Source organism: Phoenix dactylifera, unplaced genomic scaffold (genome assembly GCF_009389715.1).
Source record: "Phoenix dactylifera cultivar Barhee BC4 unplaced genomic scaffold, palm_55x_up_171113_PBpolish2nd_filt_p 001762F, whole genome shotgun sequence".
NCBI classification, from domain to species: Eukaryota; Viridiplantae; Streptophyta; class Magnoliopsida; order Arecales; family Arecaceae; genus Phoenix; species Phoenix dactylifera.
In genome coordinates, this window is record NW_024069060.1 from 32 (window position 1) to 21,775 (window position 21,744).

At 37.0% G+C, this 21,744-nt stretch overlaps 1 long non-coding RNA gene and 1 other non-coding gene across 3 annotated transcripts; both read right to left on the reverse strand.

Moving 5' to 3' along the window:
- Positions 1–304: 304 nt before the first annotated feature.
- Positions 305–16,423, reverse strand: LOC120109056. Of its 2 annotated transcripts, XR_005510112.1 has the most exons (6): positions 16,208–16,423; positions 13,372–13,599; positions 10,628–10,855; positions 7,886–8,113; positions 3,454–3,681; positions 305–940 (listed from the first exon to the last, which is right to left on the reverse strand). It is a non-coding gene; the product is annotated as an uncharacterized LOC120109056 (long non-coding RNA). The 2 variants fall into 2 exon arrangements; XR_005510113.1 differs by lacking the exon at positions 10,628–10,855.
- Positions 16,424–21,347: 4,924 nt separating this feature from the next.
- LOC120109058 lies at positions 21,348–21,479 on the reverse strand. The gene has a single exon (XR_005510115.1). It is a non-coding gene; the product is annotated as a small nucleolar RNA snoR137 (small nucleolar RNA).
- Between the last annotated feature and the right edge of the window lie 265 nt (positions 21,480–21,744).

A 21,744-nucleotide genomic window follows, 5' to 3' on the forward strand; every position in this document is an offset into this window, starting at 1 on the left:
GTTTCTAGGTCGAAGTACTTCCTTAAAGTATTGCACTTTCAAAAGAAACATTAACATCCAAAGACTTTCTTTGTGACATTCACTTACAATAACAAAACATGATGGGTTCGCTCCAACAAGTTACAGAGATTTTCACTCAGAAAAAAATCTCTCTATCATCATCAAATGGATCAAAACTCTCTTGCAAATGGAGAAAGCAAAAAAGATGAGATACCAAAAAAAACTTCTCTGATGTTTCGATGGACATAATAGATGATTTAGCAATACAAGCTACAAACATTCAAAATCTCAGACAGCAAAATAATAAATAAGGTGATCATATCAGCTCAAAAATTCAATAATTTCGTCAAATCACAGAAGCCAATAGAAAATTGTATTGTGTGGAAAAAACACATGGTAGCATGCTTAAAGCAATTACAAACAATCATATCTATCAAAAAATCAAAAAGTTCCGTTACCAATTGTGCAGTAGCATTGTGCACCAGCTAACATCTGGTGATTGGTACAGATATCATAACCGACATAATCAAAGAAGTATTAGTGCTCGGTCTTGGCTCGCCACCAAAACTGAAGTATCAACTATCAGATCTAACTATCAGATCCAGTGGGTGCTACTGATCAACGGATGCGTTAAAAGATGACAAAGCATTGCTATGATTTTTTTGGTAACTAGAAAAAAAATACAAGCGGAGTTTTATAATAAAAGAGATACCTTCAAAGTACATATAGACACCATCCTTTCTGCGCCATGGCCTCCGCTGCGTTACAATGACAGCAGGCATGACCTTCTTTTCTTTTTGAGGTCAGGCTTACCCTTTTTGACAGGGGCCATCACCGTATCCCCATCACCATATCCCAACACAAGCAGTGGGAAACCGGTTGAGACGGCCCTTCATACCCAGCGACATCTGGAACTTATTTCCGGCAGAACCTCCTCGTCCTATGTATTGCACCAAAATGATAAATCGGTGAGACAATGCTAACTCAATTCTAAAATATAATCTACACCAAAAAACAACCAATATACTAATTCTTGAATATAACAAAAATAAATACAAAGGACAAAAAAAGCCTTTTTTGTTTGAAAACGGAAGTAGAAATGCCAGATTATAGATTTTCCGCAAAGAATCATAAAAAACGAGAGCCATAATCAATAGACACCTAAACGGTCTTAATAATCACTTGTCTCTCACAAGCATCTAAATAACATGGTAAAATCTTAAAAAATATCTGCTAATAAAAAACAAATAAGAAGGTGTGGAGTCAAGACTTTTCACTACGTATCTAGCAGAAACTGATAAAAAAATTAGGAGAGATCTAATAAAGCGTAAGCTTTCCAGGAGGAAAAAACGGAAGACCAAAACTTGAATGAAAAAATGAAATCCAATTGGTTTGATGAAGGAATCAAGCCTTACAATCGCCTAAAATCGGAAGCATTCATCCAGCAAAGATTAAAACTTGCAAGGCTTCTACATCGGCCTCTTTTTGTTTTCCCTAAAGCAAACAACAAAGACAAGAAGGCGCTCATCTGAAGACACCCAGAAAAACCTCCTTTTAACACTAGCCACCCACTCCTTGCAGCAAGAAGCAGCTAGGTAAAAAATGAAACACATCTACTCTATGCTTGGTTTAAATAAAAAATAAAAGAAAAGAGGTGTATATATGTCTCATGGCCAGTCCCGAAAGGTAATGGCAGCGATGCTGCTTCTCCAGGCGATGGAATATGAGACCATTATCAGGTGGAGGAACTTCCTGAAATGATTGAACTTTCTAGAAGAACATCAACACCCAAAGGACTTTCTATGTGATGTTTACTTAGGAATTTACAAACATGATTGGTTTGCTCCAACAAGTTAAGAAGATTTTCACCCAGAAAAATCTCCTTCGTCACACTTAACACTAGCCACCCACTCCCTGTAGTGGGAAGTGGTTGGGTAAAAACATGAAACACAACTACTCTATGCTTAGTTTTAATAAAAATATAAAGAATAGAGATGTATGTATGTCTCATGGCCAGTCCCGAAAGGTAATGGCAGCAATGCTGCTTCTCCAGGCGATGGAATATGAGACTGCCATCAGGTGGAGGAACTTCCCGAAAGGTTTGAACTTTCTAGAAGAACCATCAACACCCAAAGGACTTTCTATGTGACGTTTACTTAGGAATTTTACAAACATGATTGGTTTGCTCCAAAAGTTAAGAAGATTTTCACCCAGAAAATCTCCTTCGTCACGCTTAACACTAGCCACCCACACATTGCAGCAAGAAGCAACTACGTAAAAAATGAATCATCTACTCCATGCTTAGTTTAAATAAAAAAACAAGAATAGAGGTGTATGTATGTCTCATGGCCAGTCCCGAAAGGTAATGGCAGATGCTGCTTCTCCAGGCGATGGAATATGAGACTGCCATCAGGTGGAGGAACTTTCTGAAGGTTGAACTTTCTAGAAGAACCATTAACACCCAAAGACTTTCTATGTGATGCTTACTTAGGAATTACAAACATGATTGGTTTGCTCCAATAAGTTAAGGAGATTATCACCCACAAAAATCTCCTTCGTCACACCTAACACTAGCCACTCCTTGTAGCAACAGGCAGTTGGGTAGAAAACAACATGTCTTCTCTGATTCTTAGTTTAAATAAAAAAACAAAAGAATAAAGGAATATGCATGTCTCATGTTCAATTCCAAAAGGTAACAGCAACAACATTGCTTCCTCAGGCAATAGAATATGAGACTGTTTCTAGGTCGAAGTACTTTCTTAAAGTATTGTACTTTCAAAAGAAACATTAACATCCAAAGACTTTCTTTGTGACATTCACTTACAATATACAAAACATGATGGGTTCGCTCCAACAAGTTACAGAGATTTTCACTCAGAAAAAAATCTCTCTATCACCATCAAATGGATCAAAACTCTCTTGCAAATGGAGAAAGCAAAAAAGATGTGATACCAAAAAAAACTTCTCTGATGTTTCGATAGACATAATAGATGATTTAGCAATACAAGCTACAAGCATTCAAAATCTCAGACAGCAAAATAATAAATAAGGTGATCATATCAGCTCAAAAATTCAATAATTTCGTCAAATCACAGAAGCCAATAGAAAATTGTATTGTGTGGAAAAACACATGGTAGCATGCTTAAAGCAATTACAAATAATCATATCTATCAAAAAATCAAAAAGTTCCGTTACCAATTGTGCAGTAGCATTGTGCACCAGCTAACATCTGGTGATTGGTACAGATATCATAACCGACATAATCAAAGAAGTATTAGTGCTCGGTCTTGGCTCGCCACCAAAACTGAAGTATCAACTATCAGATCTAACTATCAAGATCCAGTGGGTGCTACTGATCAACGGATGTGTTAAAAGATGACAAAGCATTGCTATGATAATTTTTTTGGTAACTAAAAAAAAAATACAAGCGGAGTTTTATAATAAAAGAGATACCTTCAAAGAACATATAGACACCATCCTTTCTGCGCCATGGCCTCCGCTGCGTTACAATGACAGCAGGCATGATCTTCTTTTCTTTTTGAGGTCAGGCTTACCCTTTTTGACAGGGGCCATCACGGTGTCCCCATCACCATATCCCAACACAAGCAGTGGGAAACCGGTTGAGACGGCCCTTCATACCCAGCGACATCTGGAACTTATTTCCGGCAGAACCTCCTCGTCCTATGTATTGCACCAAATGATAAATCGGTGAGACAATGCTAACTCAATTCTAAAATATAATCTACACCAAAAACAACCAATATACTAATTCTTGAATATAACAAAAATAAATACAAAGGACAAAAAAACCCTTTTTTGTTTGAAAACGGAAGTAGAAATGCCAGATTATAGATTTTCCTGCAAAGAATCATAAAAAATGAGAGCCATAAATCAATAGACACCTAAACGGTCTTAATAATCACTTGTCTCTCACAAGCATCTAAATAACATGGTAAAATCTTCAAAAATATCTGCTAATAAAATACAAATAAGGTGTGGAGTCAAGACTTTTCACTGCGTATCTAGCAGAAACTGATAAAAAAATTAGGAGAGATCTAATAAAGCGTAAGCTTTCCAGGAGGAAAAAATGGAAGACCAAAACTTGAATGAAAAAATGAAATCCAATTGGTTTGATGAAGGAATCAAGCCTTACAATCGCCCTAAAATCGGACGCATTCATCCAGCAAAGATTAAAATTGCAAGGCTTCTACATCGGTCTCTTTTGTTTTCCCTAAAGCAACAACAAAGACAAGAAGGCGCTCATCTAAAGACACCCAGAAAAACCTCCTTTTAACACTAGCCGCCCACTCCTTGCAGCAAGAAGCAGCTAGGTAAAAAATGAAACACATCTACTCTATGCTTGGTTTAAATGAAAAAATAAAAGAAAAGAGGTGTATGTATGTCTCATGGCCAGTCCCGAAAGGTAATGGCAGCGATGCTGCTTCTCCAGGCGATGGAATATGAGACCATCATCAGGTGGAGGAACTTCCTGAAATGATTGAACTTTCTAGAAGAACCATCAACACCCAAAGGACTTTCTATGTGATGTTTACTTAGGAATTTACAAACATGATTGGTTTGCTCCAACAAGTTAAGAAGATTTTCACCCAGAAAAATCTCCTTCGTCACACTTAACACTAGCCACCCACTCCCTGTAGTGGGAAGTGGTTGGGTAAAAACATGAAACACAACTACTCTATGCTTAGTTTTAATAAAAATATAAAAGAATAGAGATGTATGTATGTCTCATGGCCAGTCCCGAAAGGTAATGGCAGCGATGCTGCTTCTCCAGGCGATGGAATATGACACTGCCATCAGGTGGAGGAACTTCCCGAAAGGTTTGAACTTTCTGGAAGAACCATCAACACCCAAAGGACTTTCTATGTGATGTTTACTTAGGAATTTACAAACATGATTGGTTTGCTCCAAAAAGTTAAGAAGATTTTCACCCAGAAAAATCTCCTTCGTCACGCTTAACACTAGCCACCCACACATTGCAGCAAGAAGCAACTACGTAAAAAATGAATCATCTACTCCATGCTTAGTTTAAATAAAAAAACAAGAATAGAGGTGTATGTATGTCTCATGGCCAGTCCCGAAAGGTAATGGCAGCGGTACTGCTTCTCCAGGCGATGGAATATGAGACTGCCATCAGGTGGAGGAACTTTCTGAAAGGTTGAACTTTCTAGAAGAACCATTAACACCCAAAGACTTTCTATGTGATGTTTACTTAGGAATTTACAAACATGATTGGTTTGCTCCAATAAGTTAAGGAGATTATCACCCAGAAAAATCTCCTTCGTCACACCTAACACTAGCCACTCCTTGTAGCAACAGGCAGTTGGGTAGAAAACTACATGTCTTCTCTGATTCTTAGTTTAAATAAAAAAACAAATGATAAATCGGTGAGACAATGCTAACTCAATTCTAAAATATAATCTACACCAAAAACAACCAATATACTAATTCTTGAATATAACAAAAATAAATACAAAGGACAAAAAAAACCCTTTTTTATTTGAAAACGGAAGTAGAAATGCCAGATTACAGATTTTCCTGCAAAGAATCATAAAAAACGAGAGCCATAAATCAATAGACACCTAAACGGTCTTAATAATCACTTGTCTCTCACAAGCATCTAAATAACATGGTAAAATCTTCAAAAATATCTGCTAATAAAATACAAATAAGAAGGTGTGGAGTCAAGACTTTTCACTGCGTATCTAGCAGAAACTGATAAAAAATTAGGAGAGATCTAATAAAGCGTAAGCTTTCCAGGAGGAAAAAATGGAAGACCAAAACTTGAATGAAAAAATGAAATCCAATTGGTTTGATGAAGGAATCAAGCCTTACAATCGCCCTAAAATCGGACGCATTCATCCAGCAAAGATTAAAATTGCAAGGCTTCTACATCGGTCTCTTTTGTTTTCCCTAAAGCAAACAACAAAGACAAGAAGGCGCTCATCTAAAGACACCCAGAAAAACCTCCTTTTAACACTAGCCGCCCACTCCTTGCAGCAAGAAGCAGCTAGGTAAAAAATGAAACACATCTACTCTATGCTTGGTTTAAATAAAAAAATAAAAGAAAAGAGGTGTATGTATGTCTCATGGCCAGTCCCGAAAGGTAATGGCAGCGATGCTGCTTCTCCAGGCGATGGAATATGAGACCATCATCAGGTGGAGGAACTTCCTGAAATGATTGAACTTTCTAGAAGAACCATCAACACCCAAAGGACTTTCTATGTGATGTTTACTTAGGAATTTACAAACATGATTGGTTTGCTCCAACAAGTTAAGAAGATTTTCACCCAGAAAAATCTCCTTCGTCACACTTAACACTAGCCACCCACTCCCTGTAGTGGGAAGTGGTTGGGTAAAAACATGAAACACAACTACTCTATGCTTAGTTTTAAAAAAAATATAAAAAAAATAGAGATGTATGTATGTCTCATGGCCAGTCCCGAAAGGTAATGGCAGCGATGCTGCTTCTCCAGGCGATGGAATATGAGACTGCCATCAGGTGGAGGAACTTCCCGAAAGGTTTGAACTTTCTAGAAGAACCATCAACACCCAAAGGACTTTCTATGTGACGTTTACTTAGGAATTTACAAACATGATTGGTTTGCTCCAAAAAGTTAAGAAGATTTTCACCCAGAAAAATCTCCTTCGTCACGCTTAACACTAGCCACCCACCACATTGCAGCAAGAAGCAACTACGTAAAAAATGAATCATCTACTCCATGCTTAGTTTAAATAAAAAAACAAGAATAGAGGTGTATGTATGTCTCATGGCCAGTCCCGAAAGGTAATGGCAGCGATGCTGCTTCTCCAGGCGATGGAATATGAGACTGCCATCAGGTGGAGGAACTTTCTGAAAGGTTGAACTTTCTAGAAGAACCATTAACACCCAAAGACTTTCTATGTGATGTTTACTTAGGAATTTACAAACATGATTGGTTTGCTCCAATAAGTTAAGGAGATTATCACCCAGAAAAATCTCCTTCGTCACACCTAACACTAGCCACTCCTTGTAGCAACAGGCAGTTGGGTAGAAAACTACATGTCTTCTCTGATTCTTAGTTTAAATAAAAAAACAAAAGAATAAAGGAATATGCATGTCTCATGTTCAATTCCAAAAGGTAACAGCAACAACATTGCTTCCTCAGGCAATAGAATATGAGACTGTTTCTAGGTCGAAGTACTTCCTTAAAGTATTGTACTTTCAAAAGAAACATTAACATCCAAAGACTTTCTTTGTGACATTCACTTACAATATACAAACATGATGGGTTCGCTCCAACAAGTTACAGAGATTTTCACTCAGAAAAAAATCTCTCTATCATCATCAAATGGATCAAAACTCTCTTGCAAATGGACAAAGCAAAAAAGAAGAGATACCAAAAAAAACTTCTCTGATGTTTCGATGGACATAATAGATGATTTAGCAATACAAGCGACAAACATTCAAAATCTCAAACAGCAAAATAATAAATAAGGTGATCATATCAGCCCAAAAATTCAATAATTTCGTCAAATCACAGAAGCCAATAGAAAATTGTATTGTGTGGAAAAACACATGGTAGCATGCTTAAAGCAATTACAAACAATCATATCTATCAAAAAATCAAAAAGTTCCGTTACCAATTGTGCAGTAGCATTGTGCACCAGCTAACATCTGGTGATTGGTACAGATATCATAACCGACATAATCAAAGAAGTATTAGTGCTAAGTCTTGGCTCGCCCCCAAAACTGAAGTATCAACTATCAGATCCAGTGGGTGCTACTGATCAACGGATGCGTTAAAAGATGACAAAGCATTGCTATGATAATATTTTTGGTAACTAGAAAAAAAATACAAGCGGAGTTTTATAATAAAAGAGATACCTTCAAAGAACATATAGACACCATCCTTTCTGCGCCATGGCCTCCGCTGCGTTACAATGACAGCAGGCATGACCTTCTTTTCTTTTTGAGGTCAGGCTTACCCTTTTTGACAGGGGCCATCACTGTATCCCCATCACCATATCCCAACACAAGCAGTGGGAAACCGGTTGAGACGGCCCTTCATACCCAGCGACATCTGGAACTTATTTCCGGCAAAACCTCCTCGTCCTATGTATTGCACCAAATGATAAATCGGTGAGACAATGCTAACTCAATTCTAAAATATAATCTACACCAAAAACAACCAATATACTAATTCTTGAATATAACAAAAATAAATACAAAGGACAAAAAAACCTTTTTTGTTTGAAAACGGAAGTAAAAATGCCAGATTATAGATTTTCCTGCAAAGAATCATAAAAAACTAGAGCCATAAATCAATGGACACCTAAACGGTCTTAATAATCACTTGTCTCTCACAAGCATCTAAATAACATGGTAAAATCTTAAAAAATATCTGCTAATAAAAAACAAATAAGAAGGTGTAGAGTCAAGACTTTTCACTGCGTATCTAGCAGAAACTGATAAAAAATTAGGAGATCTCTAATAAAGCGTAAGCTTTCCAGGAGGAAAAAACGGAAGACCAAAACTTGAATGAAAAAATGGAATCCAATTGGTTTGATGAAGGAATCAAGCCTTACAATCGCCCTAAAATCGGACGCATTCATCCAGCAAAGATTAAACTTGCAAGGCTTCTACATCGGTCTCTTTTGTTTTCCCTAAAGCAAACAACAAAGACAAGAAGGCGCTCATCTGAAGACACCCAGAAAAACCTCCTTGGTCACACTTAACACTAGCCACCCACTCATTGTAGCAAGAAGCAGCTGGGTAAAAAATGAAACACATCTACTCTATGCTTGGTTTAAATAAAAAATAAAAGAAAAGAGGTGTATGTATGTCTCATGGCCAGTCCGAAAGGTAATGACAGCGATGCTGCTTTTCCAAGCGATGGAATATGAGACCATCATGAGGTGGAGGAACTTCCTGAAAGGATTGAACTTTCTAGAGGAACCATCAACACCCAAAGGACTTTCTATGTAACGTTTACTTAGGAATTTACAAACATGATTGGTTTGCTCCAACAAGTTAAGAAGATTTTCACCCAAAAAAATCTCCTTCGTCACACTTAACACTAGCCACCCACTCCTTGTAGTGGGAAGTGGTTGGGTAAAAACATGAAAAAACAACTACTCTATGCTTAGTTTTAATAAAAATATAAAAGAATAGAGATGTATGTATGTCTCATGGCCAGTCCCGAAAGGTAATGGCAGCGACGCTGCTTCTCCAGGCGATGGAATATGAGACTCCCATCAGGTGGAGGAACTTCCGGAAAGGATTGAACTTTCTAGAAGAACCATCAACACCCAAAGGACTTTCTATGTGACGTTTACTTAGGAATTTAAAAACATGATTGGTTTGCTCCAAAAAGTTAAGAAGATTTTCAACCAGAAAAATCTCCTTCGCACGCTTAACACTAGCAACCCACACATTGTAGCAAGAAGCAACTAGGTAAATAATGAATCATCTACTCCATGCTTAGTTTAAATAAAAAAAAGAATAGAGGTGTATGAATGGCCTCATGGCCAGTCCCGAAAGGTAATGGCAGCGATGCTGCTTCTCCAGGCGATAGAATATGAGACTGCCATCAGGTGGAGGAACTTTCTGAAAGGATGAACTTTCTAAAAGAACCATCAACACCCAAAGACTTTCTATGTGATGTTTACTTAGGAATTACAAACATGATTGGGTTTGCTCCAACAAGTTAAGGAGATTATCACCCAGAAAAATCTCCATCGTCACACCTAACACTAGCCACTCCTTGTTGCTGGGTAGAAAACAACATGTCTTCTCTGATTCTTAGTTTAAATAAAAAACCAAAAGAATAAAGGAATATGCATGTCTCATGTTCAATTCCAAAAGGTAACAGCAACAACATTGCTTCCTCAGGTAATAGAACATGAGACTGTTTCTAGGTCGAAGTACTTCCTTAAAGTATTTGCACTTTCAAAAGAAACATTAACATCCAAAGACATTCTTTGTGACATTCACTTACAATAAACAAAACATGATGGGTTCGCTCCAACAAGTTACAGAGATTTTCACTCAGAAAAAAATCTCTCTATCATCATCAAATGGATCAAAACTCTCTTGCAAATGGACAAAGCAAAAAGAAGAGATACCAAAAAAAACTTCTCTGATGTTTCGATGGACATAATAGATGATTTAGCAATACAAGCGACAAACATTCAAAATCTCAAACAGCAAAATAATAAATAAGGTGATCATATCAGCCCAAAAATTCAATAATTTCGTCAAATCACAGAAGCCAATAGAAAATTGTATTGTGTGGAAAAAACACATGGTAGCATGCTTAAAGCAATTACAAACAATCATATCTATCAAAAAATCAAAAAAGTTCCGTTACCAATTGTGCAGTAGCATTGTGCACCAGCTAACATCTGGTGATTGGTACAGATATCATAACCGACATAATCAAAGAAGTATTAGTGCTCGATCTTGGCTCGCCACCAAAACTGAAGTATCAACTATCAAACCTAACTATCAGATCCAGTGGGTGCTACTGATCAACGGATGCGTTAAAAGATGACAAAGCATTGCTATGATAATTTTTTTGGTAACTAGAAAAAAAATACAAGCGGAGTTTTATAATAAAAGAGATACCTTCAAAGTACATATAGACACCATCCTTTCTGTGCCATGGCCTCCGCTGCGTTACAATGACAGCAGGCATGACCTTCTTTTCTTTCTGAGGTCAGGCTTACCCTTTTTGACAGGGGCCATCACCGTATCCCCATCACCATATCCCAACACAAGCAGTGGGAAACCGATTAAGACGGCCCTTCATACCTAGCGACGTCTGGAACTTATTTCCGGCAGAACCTCCTCGTCCTATGTATTGCAACAAATGATAAATCGGTGAGACAATGCTAACTCAATTCTAAAATATAATCTACACCAAAAACAACCAATATACTAATTCTTGAATATAACAAAAATAATACAAAAGGACAAAAAAAGCCTTTTTTTGTTTGAAAACGGAAGTAGAAATGCGAGATTATAGATTTTCCTGCAAAGAATCATAAAAAACGAGAACCATAAATCAATAGACACCTAAACGGTCTTAATAATCACTTGTCTCTCACAAGCATCTAAATAACATGGTAAAATCTTAAAAAATATCTGCTAATAAAAAACAAATAAGAAGGTGCGGAGTCCAGACTTTTCACTGCGTATCTAGCAGAAACTAATAAAAAAATTAGGAGAGATATAATAAAGCGTAAGCTTTCCAGGAGGAAAAAACGGAAGACCAAAACTTGAATGAAAAAATGGAATCCAATTGGTTTGATGAAGAAATCAAGCCTTACAATTGCCCTAAAATCGGACGCATTCATCCAGCAAAGATTAAACTTGCAAGGCTTCCACATCGGTCTCTTTTGTTTTCCCTAAAGCAAACAACAAAGACAAGAAGGCGCTCATCTGAAGACACCCAGAAAAACCTCCATAGTCACACTTAACACTAGCCACCCACTCCTTGCAGCAAGAAGCAGCTGGGTAAAAAATAAAACACATCTACTCGATGCTTAGTTTAAATAAAAAGATAAAAGAAAAGAGGTGTATGTATGTCTCATGGCCAGTCCCGAAAGGTAATGCCAGCGATGCTGCTTCTCCAGGCGATGGAATATGAGACCATCATCAAGTGGAGGAACTTTCTGAAAGGATTGAACTTTCTAGAAGAACCATCAACACCCAAAGGACTTTCTACGTGATGTTTACTTAGGAATTTACAAACATGATTGGTTTGCTCCAACAAGTTAAGAAGATTTTCACCCGGAAAAATCTCCTTCGTCACACTTAACACTAGCCACCCACTCCTTGTAGCGGGAAGTGGTTGGGTAAAAACATGAAACACAACTACTCTATGCTTAGTTTTAATAAAAATATAAAAGAATAGAGATGTATGTATGTCTCATGGCCAGTCCCGAAAGGTAATGGCTGCGATGCTGCTTCTCCAGGCGATGGAATATGAGACTGCCATCAGGTGGAGGAACTTCCTGAAAAGATTGAACTTTCTAGAAGAACCATAAACACCCAAAGGACTTTCTATGTGACGTTTACTTAGGAATTTACAAACATGATTGGTTTTGCTCCATAAAGTTAAGAATATTTTCACCCAGAAAAATCTCCTTCGTCACGCTTAACACTAGCCACCTACACATTGTAGCAAGAAGCAACTAGGTAAAAAATGAATCATCTACTCCATGCTTAGTTTAAATAAAAAAAAAGAATAGAGGTGTATGTATGCCTCATGGCCAGTCTCGAAAGGTAATGGCAACGATGCTGCTTCTCCAGGCGATAGAATATGAGACTGCCATCAGGTGGAGGAACTTTCTGAAAAGTTGAACTCTCTAAAAGAACCATCAACACCCAAAGACTTTCTATGTGACGTTTACTTAGGAATTTACAAACATGATTGGTTTGCTCCAACAAGTTAAGGAGATTATCACCCAGAAAAATCTCCATCGTCACACCTAACACTAGCCACTCCTTGTTGCTGGGTAGAAAACAACATGTCTTCTCTGATTCTTAGTTTAAATAAAAAACCAAAAGAATAAAGGAATATGCATGTCTCATGTTCAATTCCAAAAGGTAACAGCAACAACATTGCTTCCTCAAGTAATAGAACATGAGACTGTTTCTAGGTCGAAGTACTTCCTTAAAGTATTGCACTTTCAAAAGAAACATTAACATCCAAAGACATTCTTTGTGACATTCACTTACAATAAACAAAACATGATGGGTTCGCTCCAACAAGTTACAGAGATTTTCACTCAGAAAAAAATCTCTCTATCATCATCAAATGGATCAAAACTCTTGCAAATGGAGAAAGCAAAAAAGATGAGATACCAAAAATAACTTCTCTGATGTTTCGATGGACATAATAGATGATTTAGCAATACAAGCTACAAACATTCAAAATCTCAGACAGCAAAATAATAAATAAGGTGATCATATCAGCCCAAAAATTCAATAATTTCGTCAAATCACAGAAGCCAATAGAAATTGTATTGTGTGGAAAAAACACATGGTAGCATGCTTAAAGCAATTACAAACAATCATATCTATCAAAAAATCAAAAAGTTCCGTTACCAATTGTGCAGTAGCATTGTGCACCAGCTAACATCTGGTGATTGGTACAGATATCATAACCGACATAATCAAAGAAGTATTAGTGCTCGGTCTTGGCTCGCCACCAAAACTGAAGTATCAACTATCAGACCTAACTATCAGATCCAGTGGGTGCTACTGATCAACGGATGCGTTAAAAGATGACAAAGAATTGCTATGATAATTTTTTTGGTAACTAGAAAAAAAATACAAGCGGAGTTTTATAATAAAAGAGATACCTTCAAAGTACATATAGACACCATCCTTTCTGCGACATGGCCTCCGCTGCGTTACAATGACAGCAGGCATGACCTTCTTTTCTTTCTGAGGTCAGGCTTACCCATTTTGACAGGGGCCATCACCGTAACTCCATCACCATATCCCAACACAAGCAGTGGGAAACCGGTTGAGACGGCCCTTCATACCTAGCGACATCTGGAACTTATTTCCGGCAGAACCTCCTCGTCCTATGTATTGCAACAAATGATAAATCGGTGAGACAATGCTAACTCAATTCTAAAATATAATCTACCCAAAAACAACCAATAAATACAAAGGACAAAAAAAGCCTTTTTTTTGTTTGAAAACGGAAGTAGAAATGCGATATTATAGATTTTCCTACAAAGAATCATAAAAAACGAGAACCATAAATCAATAGACACCTAAACGGTCTTAATAATCACTTGTCTCTCACAAGCATCTAAATAACATGGTAAAATCTTTAAAAAAAATGCTAATAAAAAACAAATAAGAAGGCGCGGAGTCAAGACTTTTCACTGCGTATCTAGCAGAAACTGATAAAAAAATCAGGAGAGATCTAATAAAGCTAAGCTTTCCAGGAGGAAAAAACGGAAGACCAAAACTTAAATGAAAAAATGGAATCCAATTGGTTTGATGAAGGAATCAAGCCTTACAATCGCCCTAAAATCGGACGCATTCATCCAGCAAAGATTAAACTTGCAAGGCTTCTACATCGATCTCTTATTGTTTTCCCTAAAGCAAACAACAAAGACAAGAAGGCTCTCATCTGAAGACATCTTTGAGCAGAGCAAAAAGGATCTAATGCCATGACCGCGCTTCATTTGGCTAGATGAATCGGATCATAAAACCCTAATCAGATCACAAGATGGAAGCAAAGGATATCGAGAAAATCCGGAGGCGGGGGTAGGGAGGGCCAGAAAGCGAGAGAGGCGTTACCTCGCTTCGACATCTTAGAAACGCAGGAGGCGGCAGACGTTTTATATAGCGCTTTCTAGGGTTTCTCGGCTTGCCAGAACCAAATTTACCATTTTGACCTTATTGTGCGGGAACTTTTATGCGAACGTTTATAATGATAATCATTTGGGTATTTGGCTTAAACAAATAGTAACAAAGTCCAAGCTCTTAGAAAGGTCGCCATTGATGATTTGGTGCTTGAGGAGAAAGTGGCCTTTAATTTCTATTACCTATTGTAGCATCTTCGCTCTGGAGGCTATTGATTTATCACACAAGGCTGGAGAAACTCTGTAATCTGTAATCACTATTAATCTATATATGAATAGGACTTATGATCGAGTATACTAAGACCAAACGAGGGTGTCATGAGAAAGTTTCTTTCCTTGAGAAGTGGATTGCTTGGATTAATGATTGTTACATGAACCCAATTTTCTCGTATTGATTAATGGCTCTTCCACTAGCACCTTTAAATCATTTATGCGATTGAGATGCCCCTTTCTCCTTTCCTCTTTACCTCTTCATACTGCGCTCTGAAATGTTGAACATGGCTCTTGATCTTGAAATAGATGCTGGACGCTTGTCTAGATATAAAACAAAGAGAGATAGATGTACTTTCAACCATCTACTATTTATCGATGACTGCTTATTGCTATCAAGAGCCAACAATGAGGATTGCTTTACTTTCAAGATAGTTAATTCAGAACTATAGCTTACGATAGCTTATGATCGAAGCCATCAGCTTGTCTTAATACTCAATTCCCTTCATTCCACATATTGACCCCGCAATGCTTCAAAACATTATTGCTCTGCTACATATAAACAACTTGTAATGGAAATAGTTTTCCATTTCCTTGAATCAAGATGACCCAAGATGTGGAATCTAATAGGTTGAATGTCTTGAATAATGATTCTAGCACCTTTGAGAGGGATGCCAAGGTAACAACCAACCAGTTCAATCTTTTGAATATGTAAGAGAGAAAGTACGAACAATACATGTATGTTTGCAAAGTTACAAGTAAGAAAAAATTATATCAATACCTTTTTTTTGTTAATTGTACGTTCATTCATTTTTAATATGTCAGCATATTTAGAATGAAATAAGCATAAGGATATAGTTAAAACAACAAGTGAAGTCACCTCCTATAGTGGATCCAACTAAATAGGGTCTTTGTTCTTACAATTCCCACTTGAAACTCTCCAAACACAGGCATGCATACGTACACACACAAATCAAGCTACAGCAACTACAGTTGCATGTATCAAAAAAAAAAAAATCATGAATCCGACCCATGTTCAGGACCTATGTGGCATTAGAGCTGTCTTTGTTTTTTTTTTTCCGACAAACTGGTTAACTAGAAATTGATGTGGAAGATAGCATTTGCAGAAAACTTCTGCCATTCTCTGGTTCTATTTTCACTCTATTTTGAAAGCAACAAATCTTTGCTTCCAAATGCTCTGAAGATTTTGCAAGCAATTCAAAAAAGCAAATGATTTAAGCATACATGCTGTTCAGTTGCTTCATTTTTCTTCTTCGGTTTAAAGAAAGGAAAAGAAAAAACAAAAGCATTATGTGATCGATCCAAGATAATAGCCAACCAAATAATCCTCCATAGATAATGAATGTCTCACAACCCAAAACAAAAAGATTTCAATAAGAAAAACTTCATAAGAAAACCTAATAAAGAACTTTTAGTTGCAAAGAAAATTTTCAGAGCCTTGCGAACAAAAATCTAGATCAAGTGGCAAAGCTTGCAAACTTTATTAAACCCCGATCGATCGGAAAAAAACAACAGCACAAATTAATATTGCTACTATAAGTTGGATAATTTGGATCGAGACAAGAACAGCAAAAAATCAAACCATTTTGTCCTCCTAAGCGCCGCGGCCTCCCCCTCTGCTCCTCCTGAAGCGCTCGGACTCGCGTACTTCGGCCGAGGAATAGCCAAGGCCCGGGAATATAAAGAGGGCTAGGGTTTGTGAAGATACCGGCAGTGATTACGCACCGTCTGATCCGAGATGAACGGCGGCTGAATCCTCGATCTCCGAGTCTTCTCATTCCCAGACCGGTCTGGACTCTGGACCGACAGACCGGTGTCTCATCATCGATATCAAGTTGAAATTCAACGACGGATTATCGTAACCATTAAAAAAAAAAAAATGACTTGTTTCTTACAGCATACCTATCCAACCATATTTGATTGGACAAAAATGCCGGCTTGTTTGAGTGGAGAAGGTCGCCATTGAGGATGGTGGTAGACATAGCTATACTACATGCAAGGGAGGTTACCGCCGCTACCACTGTGTTTTCTTCTGAAATGATTAGAGACATCTGGGGTATCTTCACGCTGTCAAAGCGCACCGGTTTGCATTTATTTCTTGGGTATCCCAACCTCCACCCCTTGGTCATCTCAAAGTGAACTTCGACGGCAGCAGGTCGATGAACGGTATGTCTGGAGGTGTTGGATTTGTGATCATGGACCATTTTGGTAGGTTGATAGCAGCGGAAGGGCGGTGCACACTAGGACTTACAGTAGTTGGGGCAGAGTTGCGGGCAGCCTGGGAGGGAATATCTTATGCTGGGCGGATGCTTGGGGCCGAGCAAGTGTACCTATAGGGGAACTCTTCTATGATGATTGATTGGATCCGTGGAGCGGATAGATATGGTGATGGTCATCCATTTATCTGGGAGGCTCGCAAGTTAGCTCAGATGATGGGAGTCATTCAGGCAGCACATGTGTTCAGAGAGGCGAACAGGGTAGTAGATTGGGTCGCCTCCTTTATCGTCCAGCATTCTAGTGAATTTTTTTTTGGACGTCTGCATCAGCCGTGCCTCTTCCTTTGTATTCCTTACTTTTTTGTGATCTGGCTGGATGTACTCATGTTAGAGTTACATGAATATGAATAGCCATTTTACCAAAAATAATAATAATAATAATAATAATAATAATAATGATAATGATAAAGACTTGTTCTGCACATTAGGGATAATTAAGACTCAGTGCTATTCCACATATCATTCATGTGCTTTTGTATGTAATAATTAAGCAAAAGGGTTGGAATATACTATTTCATTATGTAAACAGTTCCATTGGTACATCTAACATCTTATCCTTCTGCGTGTAAGAATTAGGGTGCATTCAGTTTGCAATCGGAATTGGAAGCGGATTAGATTTTTGTTTTCTTCTTGATTTTTTCCTTACTTCTAGTTCTTATCTTCCTTCTAAGTTTTAATTATTCCTGCTTCTAGTTTGTTTTGCTGCTTCTAGTTCTAATCTATATCGAGCTTTCTTTCGTTGGTTTTTTTTTTTGTTTTTTGTTTTTTTTTGTTTTTTTTTTTTGGCTATGCTACCTTGATCTCATGTGGGCTAAGGGTTTCCTAAGGCTCCCTACTTGCATTATCAAGCAAAAATTTATTATAATATCCATAAGGTTGATCAGAAAAGCTCAACATATTACGTGTCGATTGTAATAATTCAGGACTTCATCCAAAATGGCTAGCCAGAAAATATTATTTGGATTTTTTGATTCTGTATAGATATTTAAGATCTACCCAGCGAATAACTGATGTGGGACTAAATACATGCCCGCATGGGTACAAACACTACGATCGGCCGATGGTAAGCCCCAATGAATACGTGTTGCAGTGTCCCCCAGTCCACATAGGTTATGGGCTAGGTCCGTTCTAATACCATTTGTAACAATTTAGGATCTTACCTAAAATGGCTAACCAAAAGGTATTATTTAAGTTCTTTGATCCTGTATAGATATCCAAGATCTACCCATCAGATAACCGATATGGGACTAAACACACGCCTGCACAGGTTCTTACAATGAAAGGGTCATTCAAGATTGTTGAAAGGGTAATCATGTGTGCTGATAATCTTGAATCTTGACAAGCAGACCCTGTATAGAAGCGATAAGCCTTTCTAATTCATTTGCTCTATTATTTGTATGGTCCGAAAACCTGATTTCTTATGTGGAAACATGTTTTTTTCGGCAAGCTTAGTTGATAAAGTGCATATGGTATGGAGACAACGAATACTATGTGATCGAGCTATAGTATCCATACTTCAGAAAGCACATGAGTGGTGTTGTGATGGAGCTATAGCATACATATATACTTTGAAAAATAATAGTTTTTTTGCACCATCAGAATATTCAGATGGAAGACTGGTGGAGCAGCTCGGATATCATTGTATGAATCATCACAAGTCCCATCAAAATAGTTTTTTTTTAGTGTAAGAGGTTTCTTGTTGAAAGTGGATACATTTTAAACAATGAAACAGGAATTTTGACAATCCATCTTGGCAACAAAGTCACAGTAAAACATGCATAATGTTACTCGATCAAGAAATGTTATATGGGTAAATAGTCATGAAATGAAATCGAGCAACAACAACAGTAATATAGGATGGTAAGACTACTTTGGAAACACTATCAATGATGGTAAGCACTATCATATGAAGTGTGATCTGTTGGAGTTTTAATTTAAAAAAAGATTGAAATTTTTCTTATTTTCTAAATTTTAGTTGGTTTAAATACTTTAAAATACTTTTTTTTGTCCGATGTCTTTTTTAGAAGGGTTGCGAGTCTTCGGAAGAAAATGTTGGTTTTCGAAAAAATAATGATATATATATATATATATATATATATATATATATATATATATATATGCATCCTCTTCCTATTAGTGGGGTCATTTAAAATATATATATAGGTGATATAATAATGATATATATATATATATATATATATATATATATATATATATATATATATATACAAGAGTATAGTGCCAATGTCTAGGATGGCATGCATGGTGCTGTTACACAAGCCAACATGGTGGCAATAATAAAAAGTAAAAAAAATGGTTTGATTAAAGCCAAAAAATACTATCTTACGAAGAATATTGCCCCATATCTTAAAATAGGATATTGTGACGCAAATCTATTTGGATGAATCATGGGCTGATCAAGGTATTTATGATTGGAATTGAATAGATTTGGATCCTTAGTTTGATGAAAATACTAGGACTTAAATGTGGAGAGTATATGAGGACCAATACAGGCGTGCATTTAGTTCATGTCAACTATGTACCAAGTAGATCTTCAGCACTTATATAGGGCCAAAAAATCGAAATAGCAACTTCTTGGCTATTTTTTTCAAATATGGTTCCAAGTCATTACAAGCTTTGTACTAATTTAATCATAGTTAAACAACTTGTAATGGATATAGTTTTCCATTTCCTTGAATCAAGATGACCCAAGATGTGGAATCTAATAGGTTGAATGTCTTGAATAATGATTCTAGCACCTTTGAGAGGGATGCCAAGGTAACAACCAACCAGTTCAATCTTTTGAATATATAGCAGAGCAATAATGTTTTGAAGCATTGCGGGGTCAATATGTGGAATGAAGGGAATTGAGTATTAAGACAAGTTGATGGCTTCGATCGTAAGCTATAGTTCTGAATTAACTATCTTGAAAATAAAGCAATCCTCATTGTTGGCTCTTGATAGCAATAAGCAGTCATCGATAAATAGTAGATGGTTGAAAGTATATATATATATATATATCTATTTTTTACGTAAAATAAGTCTTTGGGTGTTGATGGTTCTTCCAGTAAAATCTATTTTTTTCCCTTCTATAATTGACCTACCCATGATTTGGACGGTCTATTTATAAGCTGTAAATCAACCATATTAATAAAAATTAAGCTGTATCCCCACCAATAATTTAAAAAAAAGACTTCTCAGTCACTAATAGGAAGAGGATGCATATATATATATAGGTGCTAAATTTTAAATTTATTTTGTCAAGAGGCGTGGTACAATAAGCGGCATGGGCGGGTTCCCAACAGTGATATCAGAGCCTAGGCTTCGTAGATTAAGGTAAGGATTAATTATTAATAGGCATCTTAAATCTAAAATTTAAAAAGTTATGCATGCTGAAAATTTTCTGCATGCAGATTTTTTCAGGGTTGCTGATTTTTTATGTGATAAATTGATGATTCTAATTGCATTGTTAATGGGATTACAAAGTTTAGAATCATGTTTAGTATGATCAGCAACCCATGTCATAAGATAATCAATTAGATTTCAGATCTGAAAATTATAATTGCTGCATGCGGTGATGATCATAGGATTCAAACCCTTTTGGTATCAAATGTAACGACCTGCGATGTGATCTATAACGTCATGTAATTTTTCAGATGCTTGCATGCATCTTATTTGATGTTTTGAGAGGCCTGCGTGCCTCCTAAAAGGGGATGTAATTTATTATTTTATATTTGGTTGTATTTCTGTGATATAATGTACGTCAACGATTAAGTCGAAGACAATACATGAGATGAAGGGCGATTTGAGCGGTTGATGGCGATTGGATCAAGAGTTGATCAAGGATCGAATCAAGGAGGCTCGGGAACAATTCAAGAGTTGAAGACCAACTGATTGATTGACGTGATGTGCTTGTAATAAATAGGGTCACAAGGAGGAGGGTTTCAATGCCAATTCCCAACCAATTCCTTGCATGCCTTCGTTTAAAATTATAAATATTTAATAGGCTTTTATGATGAATTAGGCTCATTAAATAGCCAAAAACAGCTGTTTCATTATCACACAGCAAATGCATGATGAAAAGTAGCCGTGCATAACCACAATTCTTCTATGAGTGTAATAGATTGACGTCTGATAATCTCATGTGGCTATATGGTTCTCATCCAAGTGTAATACTGGGCGACATCCCCAAAAAACAGGAGCCATGTTGATTTCATGGGGCATGTTGAGGTGCCGAGACAATGAGGTCACAATGGTTAACAGCCAGGTTACTAAAAATATAGCTAGTGAAACCAAAAGCATGTACCATGATAGAATACACATCATCTAGCTAAAACTAACTCATGCATGCAACAGCGGACACAAGGTACTTAAATTGCATGAAATCTTCAAAGTGCTTTCCGCCTAAAGTTTAAACAGCCAGCATATGTATGCTTCTTTAATTTGACATTCACCAGGAGACAGGTAACACAATGCAACAATAAAAAGCACCATGCTGTTTAATACTGGCCATGTTAAATGTATGCTTCTCACTGAGAAATGACCCAATGGAGGCCACTCATCCAGTAGGGAAGCAACTTCAAAAACATAAAAAGCGAATGAAGAATGTGATGAACTACAATACATTCTTTAACTGTAGGGCCTATAAGCAAGAGTCTAAAAGTTGTTAAACATACAATGGTGAAGACTTAAAAATAAGACATTATGCTACTTAAATTGCTTTTCAAGTTACCATAAAACAGACGTGCATATAGAAGCAAGGTGGGAAACAGCATGCATCTGGTGATGATTAGTTTAATTAAGAAACGAAAGAGAAAGTGCATGTCTGTCTCATGGCCAGTCC